At 57.0% G+C, this 13,652-nt stretch overlaps 1 long non-coding RNA gene across 5 annotated transcripts in view; it reads right to left on the bottom strand.

Annotated features, from left to right (window-relative positions):
- Nucleotides 1-5,699: 5,699 nt before the first annotated feature.
- Nucleotides 5,700-13,652, bottom strand: part of LOC127464302 (uncharacterized) — a 52,999-nt gene continuing 45,046 nt past the window's right edge. For 4 of the 5 annotated variants that reach the window (XR_007901288.1, XR_007901286.1, XR_007901287.1 and 1 more), the window contains 5 exons: nt 9,880-9,953; nt 8,997-9,063; nt 6,856-6,922; nt 6,541-6,730; nt 5,700-6,189 (listed from right to left, as the gene is read on the bottom strand). This is a non-coding gene — a long non-coding RNA (uncharacterized LOC127464302). Of the gene's footprint in view, nt 6,190-6,540; nt 6,731-6,855; nt 6,923-8,996; nt 9,064-9,879; nt 9,954-10,057; nt 10,528-13,652 lie in introns of those variants that run through there. The other variant, XR_007901285.1, reaches the window with a different exon arrangement.

Raw genomic sequence — 13,652 nt, 5'->3', positions numbered from 1 at the left:
GCGCTCCGGCTCCCCGACCGCGGGGCTCGGCCCCTCCTGCCCGCCGATCGACGCGGCACCGGGACCGACCGACGGACCATTCCCGCCCGGGGCACCGGGACCGACCGACCGATCCCGCCCGGGGCACCGGGAGCGACGGACGGACGGACGGACGGGCCGCCCCTCGGGGGAGGAGCGAGGCGGGGAGCGGGGCCTCGGGGGGCGGGGCCGGCGCAGGTGCGCGAGGCCGCAGGGCGCGTGCGCGACGTACAGGTGCGCGAGGCCGCAGGGCGCGTGCGCGACGTACAGGTGCGCGAGGCCGCAGGGCGCGTGCGCGACGTACAGGTGCGCGAGGCAGCAGCGCGCGTGCGCGACGTACAGGTGCGCGAAGCCGCAACGCGCGTGCGCGAGGCAGAGGAGCGCGAGGCCGCAACGCGCGTGCGCGAGGCAGAGGAGCGCGAGGCCGCAACGCGCGTGCGCGAGGCAGAGGAGCGTGAGGTCGCAGCGCGCGTGCGCGGAGTACAGGTGCGCCAGACCGCAGGGCGCGTGCGCGAAGCACAGGTGCGCCAGGCCGCAGCGCGCGTGCGCGGGGCACAGGTGCGCGGGGCGGGGCCGAGGTGATTTAAGGCCCCGTGAGGAGCCGCCGGCGCCATTTTGCAGGTGTTCGGCGGAGGAGGCGGCAGCGAACGCGCCGGGCTCCCCCGGCGGGGCCCAGGGATGGCCTCGGCCATCCACCCCTACCCCTCTCCACCTCTCCTTCCTCCCCTCCTTTCCTTTCCCCGCACCTCCCTCTTCCCTCCTCCTCTCTTCCCCCGAGCCGCTCTCCCCCCACCCCCGCCCCTCCTGCCTGCCCGGCCCTTCCCCGCTGCCCAACCCGAACCCCCCTTCTCTTCCCTCTCTATTGCCCCTCTCAGTTTCCCTCTATTCCCTCTCAATTCCCCCTCGATTTCCCATCTTTTCCCTCTCAGTTCTCCTATTCCCTCTCAGTTCTCCCTCTATTCCCTCTCAGTTCTCCCTCTATTCCCTCTTAGTTCTCCTTCTATTCCCTCTCAATTCCCCCTAGATTTCCCATCTTTTCCCTCTCACTTCTTCCTCGATTTCCCATCTTTTCCCTCTCATTTCTCCTTCTATTCCCTCTCAATTCCCCCTCGATTTCCCATCTTTTCCCTCTCACTTCTTCCTCTATTCCTTCTCAGTTCTCCTTCTATTCCCTCTCAATTCCCCATTGATTTCCTTTCTCTCTCACTTCTCCCTCTATTCCCTCTCAGATCTCCTCCTATTCCCTCTCAGTTCTTCTTCTATTCCCTCTCAGATCTCCTTCTATTGCCTCTCAGTTCTTCTATTCTCTCTCATTTCCCCCTCGATTTCCCATCTTTTCCCTCTCACTTCTCCTTCTGCTCCCTCTCAATTCTTCCTCTGTTTCCCATCTTTTCCCTCTCAGTTCTCCCTCTGTTCCTTCTCAGTTCTCCCTCTGTTCCTTCTCAGTTCTCCTTCTATTCCCTCTCAGATCTCCTCCCATTCCCTCTCAGCTCTTCTATTCCCTCTCAATTCCCCCTCTCTTTCCCATCTTTTCCCTCTCAGTTCCCCCTCCATTTCCCATCTTTCCCCTCTCAGTTCCCCCTCTGTTTCCCATCCCCGTGTCCCTCGCTGTCCCCTCTGTCCCCCCCTGGCCCCCGGGCCGTGTCCCCGCAGCCGCGGGCTTGGGGGCGCCGGTTTGAATAAAGCCGCGCAGGCCGGACCCGGCGCCCCCCCTGGATCCCCCTTTCCACGGGGCCGGGCCCGCTCGGCGGGTCCCCCCCTTCAGTGTCCAAGCACCGCCCGACACCGCCGGGGCTCCGGCCCGTCCCGACATCACACGGGGGGCTCCGCGGGCGGGGGCGGGGGGGCAAAGGCCGCGGCTTCGCTCTCGGCAATGGACGGCGAGAGAGGGCCATGGATTGCCGGGAGCGAAGCCGGGGCCGTTTGGGGCGGGGGGAGGCGGGGGGGCAGGGGATGGGGGGGGGAGGAGGGCGGGGGGACCCCCCTCCGGAGGAGAGGGGTCCCGGGCTGGGAGGGGAGGGGAGGGGGGAGGAGGGCGGGGGGTGGGGGGGACCCCCCTCCAGAGGAGGGAGTCCCGGGGTGGGAGGGGTCGAGGGGGGAGTTCCCCCCTCCGACCCGTCCCACCTCGGGACTCCTTCCTCCGGGGGGCGGTCGGGGGCGGGGCCCCCTCCGGAGGAGGGGGTCCCGGGGGGGGGGTTGGGGAGGGCCCCCCCCGGGGGGGGGGGGGGTCCGGGGAGGGGGGGGGGGGGGTGGAGGGGAGGGGGGGCAATTCCCCCCCTCCTCTCCTCCTCCCCTCTTCTCCCTGGGCCCCTCCCTCTGGGGCGGGCTCCCCCCCGACCCCCCTTCCCGGGACCCCCTCCTCCGGACAGGGGCCCTGCGGGGGGGGGGGGGGCAGCAGGAGGGGTCACGACACTCTGCGGCGTGATCAGAACCCAAACTAACGCACTCCCCCTCGGACAACCCCCCCCCCCCCCCCCCCCGCGGGGCCCCTGTCCGGAGGAGGGGGTCCCGGGAAGGGGGGTCAGGGGGAGCCCGCCCCGGAGGGAGGGGCCCGGGGAGAGGGGAGGAGATGGAGAGGAGGGGGGGAATTGCCCCCCCCCTCCCCTCCACCCCCCCCCCCCCCTCCCCGGACCCCCCCCCCCCCCGGGGGGGCCCCCCCAACCCCCCCCCCCGGGACCCCCTCCTCCGGAGGGGGCCCCGCCCCCGACCGCCCCCCGGAGGAGGGAGTCCCGAGGTGGGACGGGTCGGAGGGGGGAACTCCCCCCTCGACCCCTCCCACCCCGGGACCTCCTCCTCTGGAGGGGGGTCCCCCCGACCGCCCCCCGGGGAAGGGGGTCCCGAGGTGGGAGAGGAAGAGGGGGGAACATCCCCCTGCTTCCCTCCCACCCCGGGACCTCCTCCTCTGGAGGGGGGTCCCCCCGACCGCCCCCCGGGGAAGGGGGTCCCGAGGTGGGAGAGGAAGAGGGGGGAAGTCCCCCCTGCTCCCCTCCCACCCCGGGACTCCCTCCTCTGGAGGGGGGTCCCCCCACCCCCCGCCCTCCTCCCCCCTCCCCTCCCCTCCCAGCCCGGGACCCCTCTCCTCCGGAGGGGGGTCCCCCCGCCCTCCTCCCCCCCCCATCCCCTGCCCCCCCGCCTCCCCCCGCCCCAAACGGCCCCGGCTTCGCTCCCGGCAATCCATGGCCCTCTCTCGCCGTCCATTGCCGAGAGCGAAGCCGCGGCCTTTGCCCCCCCGCCCCCGCCCGCGGAGCCCCCCGTGTGATGTCGGGACGGGCCGGAGCCCCGGCGGTGTCGGGCGGTGCTTGGACACTGAAGGGGGGGGACCCGCCGAGCGGGCCCGGCCCCGTGGAAAGGGGGATCCAGGGGGGGCGCCGGGTCCGGCCTGCGCGGCTTTATTCAAACCGGCGCCCCCAAGCCCGCGGCTGCGGGGACACGGCCCGGGGGCCAGGGGGGGACAGAGGGGACAGCGAGGGACACGGGGATGGGAAACAGAGGGGGAACTGAGAGGGGAAAGGTGGGAAAGAGAGGGGGAATTGAGAGGGAAAAAGTGGGAAACAGAGGGGGAATTGAGAGGGAATAGAAGGAGAACTGAGAGGGAATAGAGGGAGAAATAAGAGGGAAAAGATGGGAAATCAAGGGAGAATTGAGAGGGAAAAGATGGGAAATCAAGAGAGAATTGAGGGGGAACAGAAGGAGAACTGAGAGGGAATAGAGGGAGAAGTGAGAGGGAAAAGATGGGAAATCGAGGGGGAATTGAGAGGGAGAAGAAGAACTGAGAGGGAATAGAAGGAGAAGTGAGAGGGAAAAGATGGGAAATCAAGGGAGAAGTGAGAAGGAATAGAAGGAGAAGTGAGAGGGAATAGAAGGAGAAATGAGAGGGAAAAGATGGGAAATCGAGGGGGAACTGAGAGGGAAAAGATGAGAAATAGAGGGGGAATACGGGGGGGGATTTAGAGGGAGAATCGAGAGGGGGAACAGACGGGAAATCGAGGGGAATCTGAGAGGGAAAAGAAGGGAAATCGAGGGGGAATTGAGAGGGAATAGAAGGAGAAGTGAGAGGGAAAAGAAGGAGAAATGAGAGGGAAAAGATGGGAAATCAAGAGGGAATTGAGAGAGAATAGAAGGAGAATTGAGAGGGAATAGAAGGAGATCTCAGATGGAATAGAGGGAGAAGTGAAAGGGAAAAGATGGGAAATCGAGGGGGAATTGAGAGGGAATAGAGGGAAACTGAGCGGGGGAATTGAGAGGGAAGAGAGGGGAGTTCGGGGTGGGCAGCGGGGAAGAGCCGGGCAGGCAGGAGGGGAGGAAGGAAGGCTGGGGCGGGGGGACAGGCCCGGAGCGGGTTGCGGGGTTGGGTGCGGAGCGGGGCGAGGCGAGGGCAGAGGGAGGCCGGGTGAGGGAAAGGAGGAGGGGTCCGGGGGGAGTCGGGGTGTGCAGGAGAGAAGGGAGAGGGCGGAGAGGGAGCCGGGGCAGGGGGCGGGAAGGGTGGTGGGAGGAGAGGGAGGAAGGAGGGCTGAGGGGAGCCGGGGAGCGGAGGGGGAGCGGAGCGGGGGTGGGGGGAGAGCGGCTCGGGGGAAGAGAGGAGGAGGGAAGAGGGAGGTCCGGGGGAAGGAAAGGAGGGGAGGAAGGAGAGGTGGAGAGGGGTAGGGGTGGATGGCCGAGGCCATCCCTGGGCCCCGCCGGGGGAGCCCGGCGCGTTCGCTGCCGCCTCCTCCGCCGAACACCTGCAAAATGGCGCCGGCGGCTCCTCACGGGGCCTTAAATCACCTCGGCCCCGCCCCGCGCACCTGTGCCCCGCGCACGCGCGCTGCGACCTGGCGCACCTGTGCTTCGCGCACGCGCCCTGCGGTCTGGCGCACCTGTACTCCGCGCACGCGCGTTGCGGCCTCGCGCTCCTCTGCCTCGCGCACGCGCGTTGCGGCCTCGCGCTCCTCTGCCTCGCGCACGCGCGTTGCGGCTTCGCGCACCTGTACTTCGCGCACGCGCGCTGCGGCCTCGCGCACCTGTACGTCGCGCACGCGCCCTGCGGCCTCGCGCACCTGTACGTCGCGCACGCGCCCTGCGGCCTCGCGCACCTGTACGTCGCGCACGCGCCCTGCGGCCTCGCGCACCTGTACGTCGCGCACGCGCCCTGCGGCCTCGCGCACCTGTACGTCGCGCACGCGCCCTGCGGCCTCGCGCACCTGCGCCGGTCCCGCGCCCCGAGGCCCCGCTCCCCGCCTCGCTCCTCCCCCGAGGGGCGGCCCGTCCGTCCGTCCGTCCGTCGCTCCCGGTGCCCCGGGCGGGATCGGTCGGTCGGTCCCGGTGCCCCGGGCGGGATTGGTCCGTCGGTCGGTCCCGGTGCCGCGTCGATCGGCGGGCAGGAGGGGCCGAGCCCCGCGGTCGGGGAGCCGGAGCGCAGCCGCCCGTCTGTCCCCGTGTCCGCGCTCGGGCAGCCCCGGCAGCGCAGCCGGCCCCGGAGCTGGCACTGACCGTGCCGCGGCTCAGGCACAGCCCGCTCCCGGCTCTGCTTTCAGCATTCCCCTCCCGCCTTCGCAACCTCTGCAATTTCCAACAGCCACTTCTTCCCCGCACTCAAGAAGGTGCAGCTCATCCCACACCTGAGGCTCTCCTTCTTCTCCCCCCCCCCCCGTCTCTGCAACTCGCACCCTCCACTGGCAAACCCTCTGGTTTTAAAAACCCACTTAAAATATTTAATCTTTATTTCCAGATGAGGCAGGTCCTGCCTAGGATGCAAACAGCTACACAAGAGGAAATAAGAAACCCGGGCGCTGCCATGGGAGTCAAAGGAGGGAAAGACTGCAGACAAACACTGTCAGGAAATGCACTCTTAATAAATCTCCGCCGCTCTCCCTCCTCTGCACGGACGGGCCGCAGGGAGCACGGCCAGCTGGGCTGGCACCGGCTGGGGACGGGCAAAAAGGAATCCTTCCTTGCAGTCGCCCGCGCCGTGCTCGGGGAGGGCGGGAGGTGAACCACGCTGGACAGGAACGTCTCTCGCTCCTTGAAATCCCGGCTTCCCACAGAGAGACAAATCTTCCTTTGGAAGTGTCGCCGCCGCCTGTTGTGCCCCTGGGATGCTGGTTCAGCACGGACACGGGGAGCAGCTGGCAACCACAGCCCCTCTGGCCCGGGCCACTGGGAGGGATTCAAAACCTAAACAAACCCCAAATCCTGCAGAGGGAAAAATCCATAGGAAGAAACATGTTGCTGTTATAAAAAACTTCAAAATCTGTTAAAAACTCTATGACAACAATGTAATGGGATTCCCAGGGACCCTATTAGTGCTCTTGGCTCCATTTATGTGTAGTTTTAGTCCCTCAATTAGCAGCCTGTTGAACTTATCCTGGGATTTGGAGGTTGAGCAGGGTTTGCTTTGGATGGACCTTCACTTCTGGCCCCAATTTGTGCAAACACAACTTTGGCAATGTGGTTAAACACGTGACCTCAGCTCTTCCCTCACAAAGGTGCCCTCTTTATTCCCCGGAGGTGAACTCCCATTCTGCCCCCAGGCTCTCCACTCACCCCTCAGAGTGACCCCAGAGTGTCCATCCTGTCCCCCGCAGGGCCCCGGGCACACGGGGAGGTCCCTTTGCCCACAGGGCCTTTCTCCTGCCCCTCTCCAGCCCGAGGCTCCTCCGCTCGCTCTCTCCGGCCTCGCCGTCCCACACCAACCCACAGCCAGCTCAGGCAGGGAAATGACACCAGGCAACAGCTGCAAAGGCACAAAGAGGAGAGCTGTCAGCCAAAGGCACACAAAAGGCAAAGGCTTCAGAAAACATTTCTGCAACCTGACTGCTAATTATTGCCAGTTTCCCAGGGAGAACCCCACGAACTCACAGCCAACAAGGCCTGACAGTCCCTGCAGCCGCAGCTCAGCACACGGACAGAGAGGCAATTCCACCACCTGAAAGGGAAAAAGAAGGAGGAAATGGTGACTTTTTTCTTTTAAAGTTATTTTAAATTCTTAAAACAGAACAAAGACTTGTTTGGAATTTTGTTGGGTACACAGTGAGTGTTGGGCACAGGGCACGTCACTAATCCAGATTTCAGTGGGGCTCTCTGGGGCCAGACCAGCGGATTTCCCAAGTTCAGTTCCTGCCCAAGGACTGATCGGAGCTCCCCGTGCCCCGGATCGCTCATCCCAACACTCCCAGCCCCGTCCCCCGAGCCCTCGGTCCTTTCCCCGCCGGGACTCCCGAACCCTCCCGGCCCTGCCCGGCTCTGGCCCGGGCCCGGGGCACCCTCGGCTTGTGCCCCGCAGTCTCCGCCTGGCGGACACGGCCGGTACTGCAGCCCCGACACCGCCGGCGCCGCAAAGGACCCCCCGCGCCCCCCGCGCCCCATCCGCAGCCCCCCTGCCCTCCCTGACACACAGCCCCAAACCCGCCACCTGCCTCACAAAGCGCCCACGGGGATGGCCTCGCTGCACCCGCGGGCCAAAGCACCCACTCGACGGACACCCCAAAATCAGCCCCTCCTGCCCACTGCTCACAACCTCAACCCACCTCCAAACACTCCTGCTCTGCCCACCACATTGCCCCGACTTTAACAGCCCACATTTTCCACACCTCTCCACCACTCATCACCTCACTTTACCTCAGTTTACCTCAAAGAAAACACTTTATTTTCTTTCTTCTTATTTTATTTTATTCTGTTTTATTTTAGTTCTTTTTATTTCATTTTATTTCTTTTCGTTTATTTGATTTCAGTTTTAAATTATTTAATTTTATTTTCCTTTTCTTTCGTTTCTTTCTTTTAGTTTCACTTTATTTCATTTTTTTATTTTTATTTTATTTTATTTTATTTTCATTTTATTTTATGTCTTTTTACTTCATTTTCAGTTTATTTTCTACCTTTTTATTTTTGTTTATTTTACTGCATTATGTATTATTTTATTTAATTTTATTTTCCTTTTATTTTGTTTCTTTCTTTAATTTAATTTTATTTTCATTTTATTTTATTTCTTTCTATTCTATTTTTATTTTCATTTAATTTAATTTAATTTAATTTTATTTTTTTTATTAATTTTATTTTTATTTTCGTTTTATTTTTCTTATTATTTTTGTTTATTTTTTGCATTTTTTATTATTTTATTTAATTTTATTTTCCTTTTATTTCACTTCTTTCTTTAATTGCATTTTATTTCATTTTCATTTTATTTTCTTTCTTTTTATTTTTATTTTATTGCATTTTTTATTATTTTATTTAGTTTTATTTTCCTTTTATTTAATTTCTTTTTTAAAATTTCATTTTATTTTATTTTCCAATTATTTTCTTTATTTTTTATTTTATTTTATTATTATTTTATTTAATTTCATTTTTTTCTTTTTATTTCTTTTAGTTTTATTCTTTCTTTTCTTTTTATTTTATTTCCTTTGCTTCATTCTCTCCCCGCAGAGAATCAACCTCCTTTTGAAGCCCCAAAACCTGCCCTTCCAGCCCACAACTGGTCACCTCGTTTTTAACACAAGATCTTCATTCTCTCCCCCACAGATCACCTCACATTTAACCCCCACAGTTTTCTCCACCTGCACACCACTCAGTAACTCTTTTTTACCTCCAAAGGTTCATTTTCTAACCCGGAGGTTTTCTCAAGTTTTACCCCCAGAACTTTCCTTTCCTGCCCACTACTGACGGCCTCAGCTGACCCCAAAATCTTCCTTCTCTCTGCTACACACTGCCCCAGAGTTTACCCCAATGTTTTCCCTCCCTGTCCACTGCTGATTCCTCAGTTTCACCTCCAAATAGTCATTCTCTGCCATGGATACTCTCTCCTATCTCACCCCACAACTTTCCCTTCCAGCCCACTCCTGATTACCTCTGTTTTAACACAACATTTTCATTCTCTCTGCTACAGATTGCCCCTGATTTTAACCCCCAAACTTTCCCTACCTCTCCACATCTGATCATCACATTTAGATCTAAATATGTTCAATCTCTACCCTATAAACAACCCAGGGAGAACCCCACGAACTCACAGCCAACAAGGCCTGACAGTCCCTGCAGCCACAGCTCAGCACACGGGTAGAGAGGCAATTCCACCACCTGAAAGGGAAAAAGAAAAAGGAAATGGTGACTTATTTCGTTTAAAGTTATTTTAAGTTCCTAAAACAGAACCAACACGTGCTTTGGAATGAATAAGGAGCAGTGGGCACAGGCCAGGTCATTAATGCTGATTTCAGTGGTGCTCTCTGGGGCCAGACCAGCTGATCTCCCAAGTTCAATTCCTGCCCAAGGACTGATCTGAGCTCCCTGTTCCCTGCATTGCTCATCCCAACACTCACAGCAATCTCACCTCAGCCCACAGGCTCTCTGTCCTCAGAGGCAAACACAGCCCACTGGGACACAGCTCTGGCACCGCATTTCCTCTCACTCCTGCTCTCCTGCAAAGCCCCAGGGAGATCCAACCCCTCAGCCCCTGCATCCCTGGACACCAGGGGAACTGGAGCCCGACCCGGATCCCAGCGCCCTGGACAAGTGTGTTCCCACAAGCACGTGCCTGTGGCTCCATCCAGCCCATCCAGCCCTCCCTTCCCCCCAGGGACATGGCTGGAGCCCCTCACAAAAAAACGACTCATCAGCTCACCCAGATGCTGAGTGAAAGCTTCACCTTTCCACCAATTTGTCCAGAAAGGGTCAGGACACAAAAGTCTTGCTGTCCTTTACCTCCCCTGGGCAGGCTGTCATCTACACCTTAAATCATGGGGGCCACGTGCTTGCCTTCCCACGGAAAACAATTGTTATTCCCTCTCAGAAAGGCAGCCCCAAAATATTGATTTCCTGTTTATGACTTGAATCGCTCCCCTCCTGACTTGCTGAGCTATTACACTCCAAATACACCCTCTGTCCCCTACAGTTTACCTCCAGTTTTATGCCCAAAATATTCCCAGACACCAGGACATTCTCTTGCTTCCAAGGCAGGACCGATCATCCCTCTAGGAAAAGGCAAAGAGGAAAGGGTTCATCAAGCAATGCATAACTTAGCAAGTGAGTTTAACAAATACCATCAGGTTTTGTGCACCGAGGAAATAAAACTCACTGGTTTTAGGAGCGAAAATATCAGGGGAAATTCCTGGCTGGAGAGACTCCCCGGGATCCATGGCTCCTCTGCAGAAGCTCCCGACAAAAAGTGCTCCCAGCAAACCCCCCGGCAGGGCCGGTCCCTCGTCATCCTCACCGGCCACACCTGGGGCTGCCCCGTCCCTTTGTCGCCCTCGCCGGGCTCTGGGGTTCTTTTGGGCCGCTTCTGGCTGCGTGTTTTGGGGACCGGTCCCAGCCCCGGCCCAGCTCGCCGCCCCTGCTGCGCTCCCCGCAGCCCTCGCTCGGCCCCGCGGGGATTTGTGCCTCCTCCCAAGGTGCCAAATGGCTGCAAAGCCCGTCGGGAGCCGCTCCCGGGCTTTCTTCCCAGCCTTTCCTGCCCAGCACCGCAGCGGTCGAAAAGGGAACCAGACAAACGGGAACAAAAAGACCCGAATGGCGCCGTGCCGACCCCCGGCTCCTCCCGCCGAGCCCGGGCAGAGCCCGAGAGCTGCAGCCCCCGGGCCCTGCCGCGGCTCCCCCGCCGTCCCCCGGCACCTCCCGCCCGTCCCGCCCCGCAGCGCCGCTCCCGCTGCCCCCCGAGCACGGGAACGAACCCATCGCCATCGCCCACCGCCATCGCCCACCGCCATCGCCCATCGCCCATCGCCCACCGCCCATCGCCCATCGCCCACCGCCATCGCCCATCGCCCATCGCCCATAGCCCATCGCCCATCGCCCATCGCCCATCGCCCATGGCCCCCGCACGGGCCGGGCCCGCCCGCAGCCTCGGCTGCGACCCCGCGGGGAAGGGACCCGGACATCCCAGTATGGATCTCGTCCCGCCCCGGCACTCCTTGGACGGGCATCGCCCCGCCCCACAGGATCCTTTTATGGACATAACCCGCCCTACACAACCCTACATGGGCATCGCTCCGCCCCACAGGATCCTTTTATGGATAGAACCCGCCCTACAAGACCCTACATGGGCATCGCCCCGCCCCGACACTCCTTTTAGGGGTATAATCCCGCCCTACAGAACCCTATATGGGCATCGCCCCGCCTTGACACTCCTTTTAGGGACATAACCCCGCCCTACACAACCATACATGGGCATAGCCCCGCCCCGACACTCCTTTTAGGGGCATAATCCCGCCCTACAGAACCCTATATGGGCATCGCCCCGCCTTGACACTCCTTTTAGGGACATAACCCCGCCCTACACAACCCTACATGGGCATCGCCCCGCCCCGACACTCCCCTTATGGGCATCTCCCCGCCCCACATGCTCTTTTTATGGTCATAGTCCGTCCCTAAAACTCCTTTTTTGGGCATCGCCCCACCCTACGAACCCCTTGTATGGTCACAGCCCCACCCCACACCCCGTCTATGGTCACAGCCCCACCCCACACCCCTCTACGGCCCCGTCCCCCCGACCTGTCCGTCCCCTCGGTCCCCGCCCCACACTCCTCTCACGGGCCCCGCCCGCCCCTCCCGCTGTCGCTCATCCCAGTCCCGCCCCTCCCGCATTCCCGCTGGGAATGCCCCGCCCGTTCCCCGCTCCCGCATTCCCGGGGGGATCGGACGCTCCCGGCCGAGGGCAGCGCTGCGGGGACGGTCGGGGGGGTTTGAATGTGCCCCGATCCCTCGGTCCTTTCCCCGCCGGGACTCCCGAACCCTCCCGGCCCTGCCCGGCTCTGGCCCGGGCCCGGGGCACCCTCGGCTTGTGCCCCGCAGTCTCCGCCTGGCGGACACGGCCGGTACTGCAGCCCCGACACCGCCGGCGCCGCAAAGGACCCCCCGCGCCCCCCCGCGCCCCATCCGCAGCCCCCCTGCCCTCACGTTTCCCGCCCTTTTCCCCTCATGTTTCTGGCCCTTTTTACCTTCACGTTTCCCTCACGTTTCTCCCCCTTTTTCCTCACATTTCCCGCCCTTTCGCCCTCATCCTCACCGGCCATCCCTGGGGCTCCCCCGGCCCTTTGGGATCCCGGAAAAACCGGGACTGGATTTTTCCCGGAATGTGGAATTGGTTGAAAAAAAATTCATAATAAAATGTTTAAACTTTATTTCCCGGTTCAATGTTCTTATTCTCTTGAAAGGCCGGGAAAGGGAAAAGAGAAGCTCGGCAACCCACCCCCGCCGCCTCCTCATTGGCTGCTGGGAACGCGGCCTCGCGTTCTGATTGGTGGCTACGCGGCATCGCCCCGCCTTCCCCGCGCTCCCATTGGCCGCTCGCTCCGTCAATCCCGGCGGGAGTCGAGGGGTCAAATCGTGCGAATAAAATCGGGAAAATAAAAATAAATAAATAAAAAAAAGAAATAAAAAATAAGGAAAAATCGATGAAAAAGAACAGAAAAGGACAAGAGAGCAAGAAAGTGAAAAAATAAAATAAAAAAGAAATTTAAAAGGAAATTAAATATCAAAAATAAAAATAAAAATATTTCATTTCATTTTTTATTATTTTATTTTATTTTATTTTCCTTTTCTTTCATTTTTCTTTAAGTTCTACTCATTTATTTGTTTATTTTATTTTATTTTATTTTCTCTTTTTTTTTGTTTGTTTTATTTCTTTTTTTCTATTTTATTCAATTTTATTTTCCTTTTCTTTCATTTCTTTCTTTCATTTATTTTAATTTCATTTTTATTTTTATTTAATTTCTTTCTTTAATTTCATTTTCTTTTATTTCTTTGACTTTTCTTTTTTTTATTTCTTTTTTTATTTCATTTTTTAATTTTTCTATTTAATTTTTTTCCTTTTCTTTCCTTTCTTTAATTTCATTTTATGCTATTAGTTTAATTCAGTTTAATTTAATTCAATTTTCATTTTATTATATTTTATTTTATTTTCATTTTATTTTCTTTCTTTTTATTTTATTTTCATTTTATTCCTTTATTTCATTTTTATTATTTTATTTAACTTTCTTTTCCTTTTATTTCGTTTCTTTCCTTAACTTTATTTTATTTTTTCATTTTACTTTTTTTATTTCATTTTATTTTGATTTTAGTTTCTTTCTTATTTTATTTTCTTTCTTTTTCTTTATTTTTTTTATTTTTTCCTTTCATTTCTTTTATTTCATTTTAAAAATCATTTTATTTACCTTTTTTCTTTCATTTAATTTCATTTTATTTTCATTTTATTTTCTTTCTTTCTATTTTATTTTCATTTTATTTCCTTTCTTTTTATTTTTTTTTATTCCCAATTTCCCAGGGAGAACCCCACGAACTCACAGCCAACAAGGCCTGACAGTCCCTGCAGCCGCACCTCAGGACACGGACAGAGAGGCAATTCTATCATCTAAAAGGGAAAAAAAGAAGAAGGAAAGGGTGATTTATTGGTTTTAAAGTTATTTTAAGTTCTTCAAACAGAACCAAAAATGTGCTTTGGAATTTTGTTGGGTGAATAATCGGCTTGTGCCCCGCAGTCTCCGCCTGGCAGACACGGCCGGTACTGCAGCCCCGCCGCCGCCGGCGCCGCAAAGGACCCCCCGCGCCCCCGAAGGTCCTTTTATTTCCTTTTATTTCGTTTCTTTCTTTAATTTCATTTTATTTTATTCCCATTTTATTTTCTTTCCTTTTTATTTTATTTTTTGTTTACTTTATTTCAGTTTTTATTATTT

The sequence above is a fragment of the Manacus candei genome, unplaced genomic scaffold (assembly GCF_025592945.1).
Source record: "Manacus candei isolate 608988 ecotype Guabito, Panama unplaced genomic scaffold, ASM2559294v1 h1tg000209l, whole genome shotgun sequence".
Lineage (NCBI taxonomy): Eukaryota > Metazoa > Chordata > Aves > Passeriformes > Pipridae > Manacus > Manacus candei.
The sequence above is the reverse complement of the archived record's forward strand: the minus strand, read 5'-3'. Positions and strand labels throughout refer to the sequence as shown.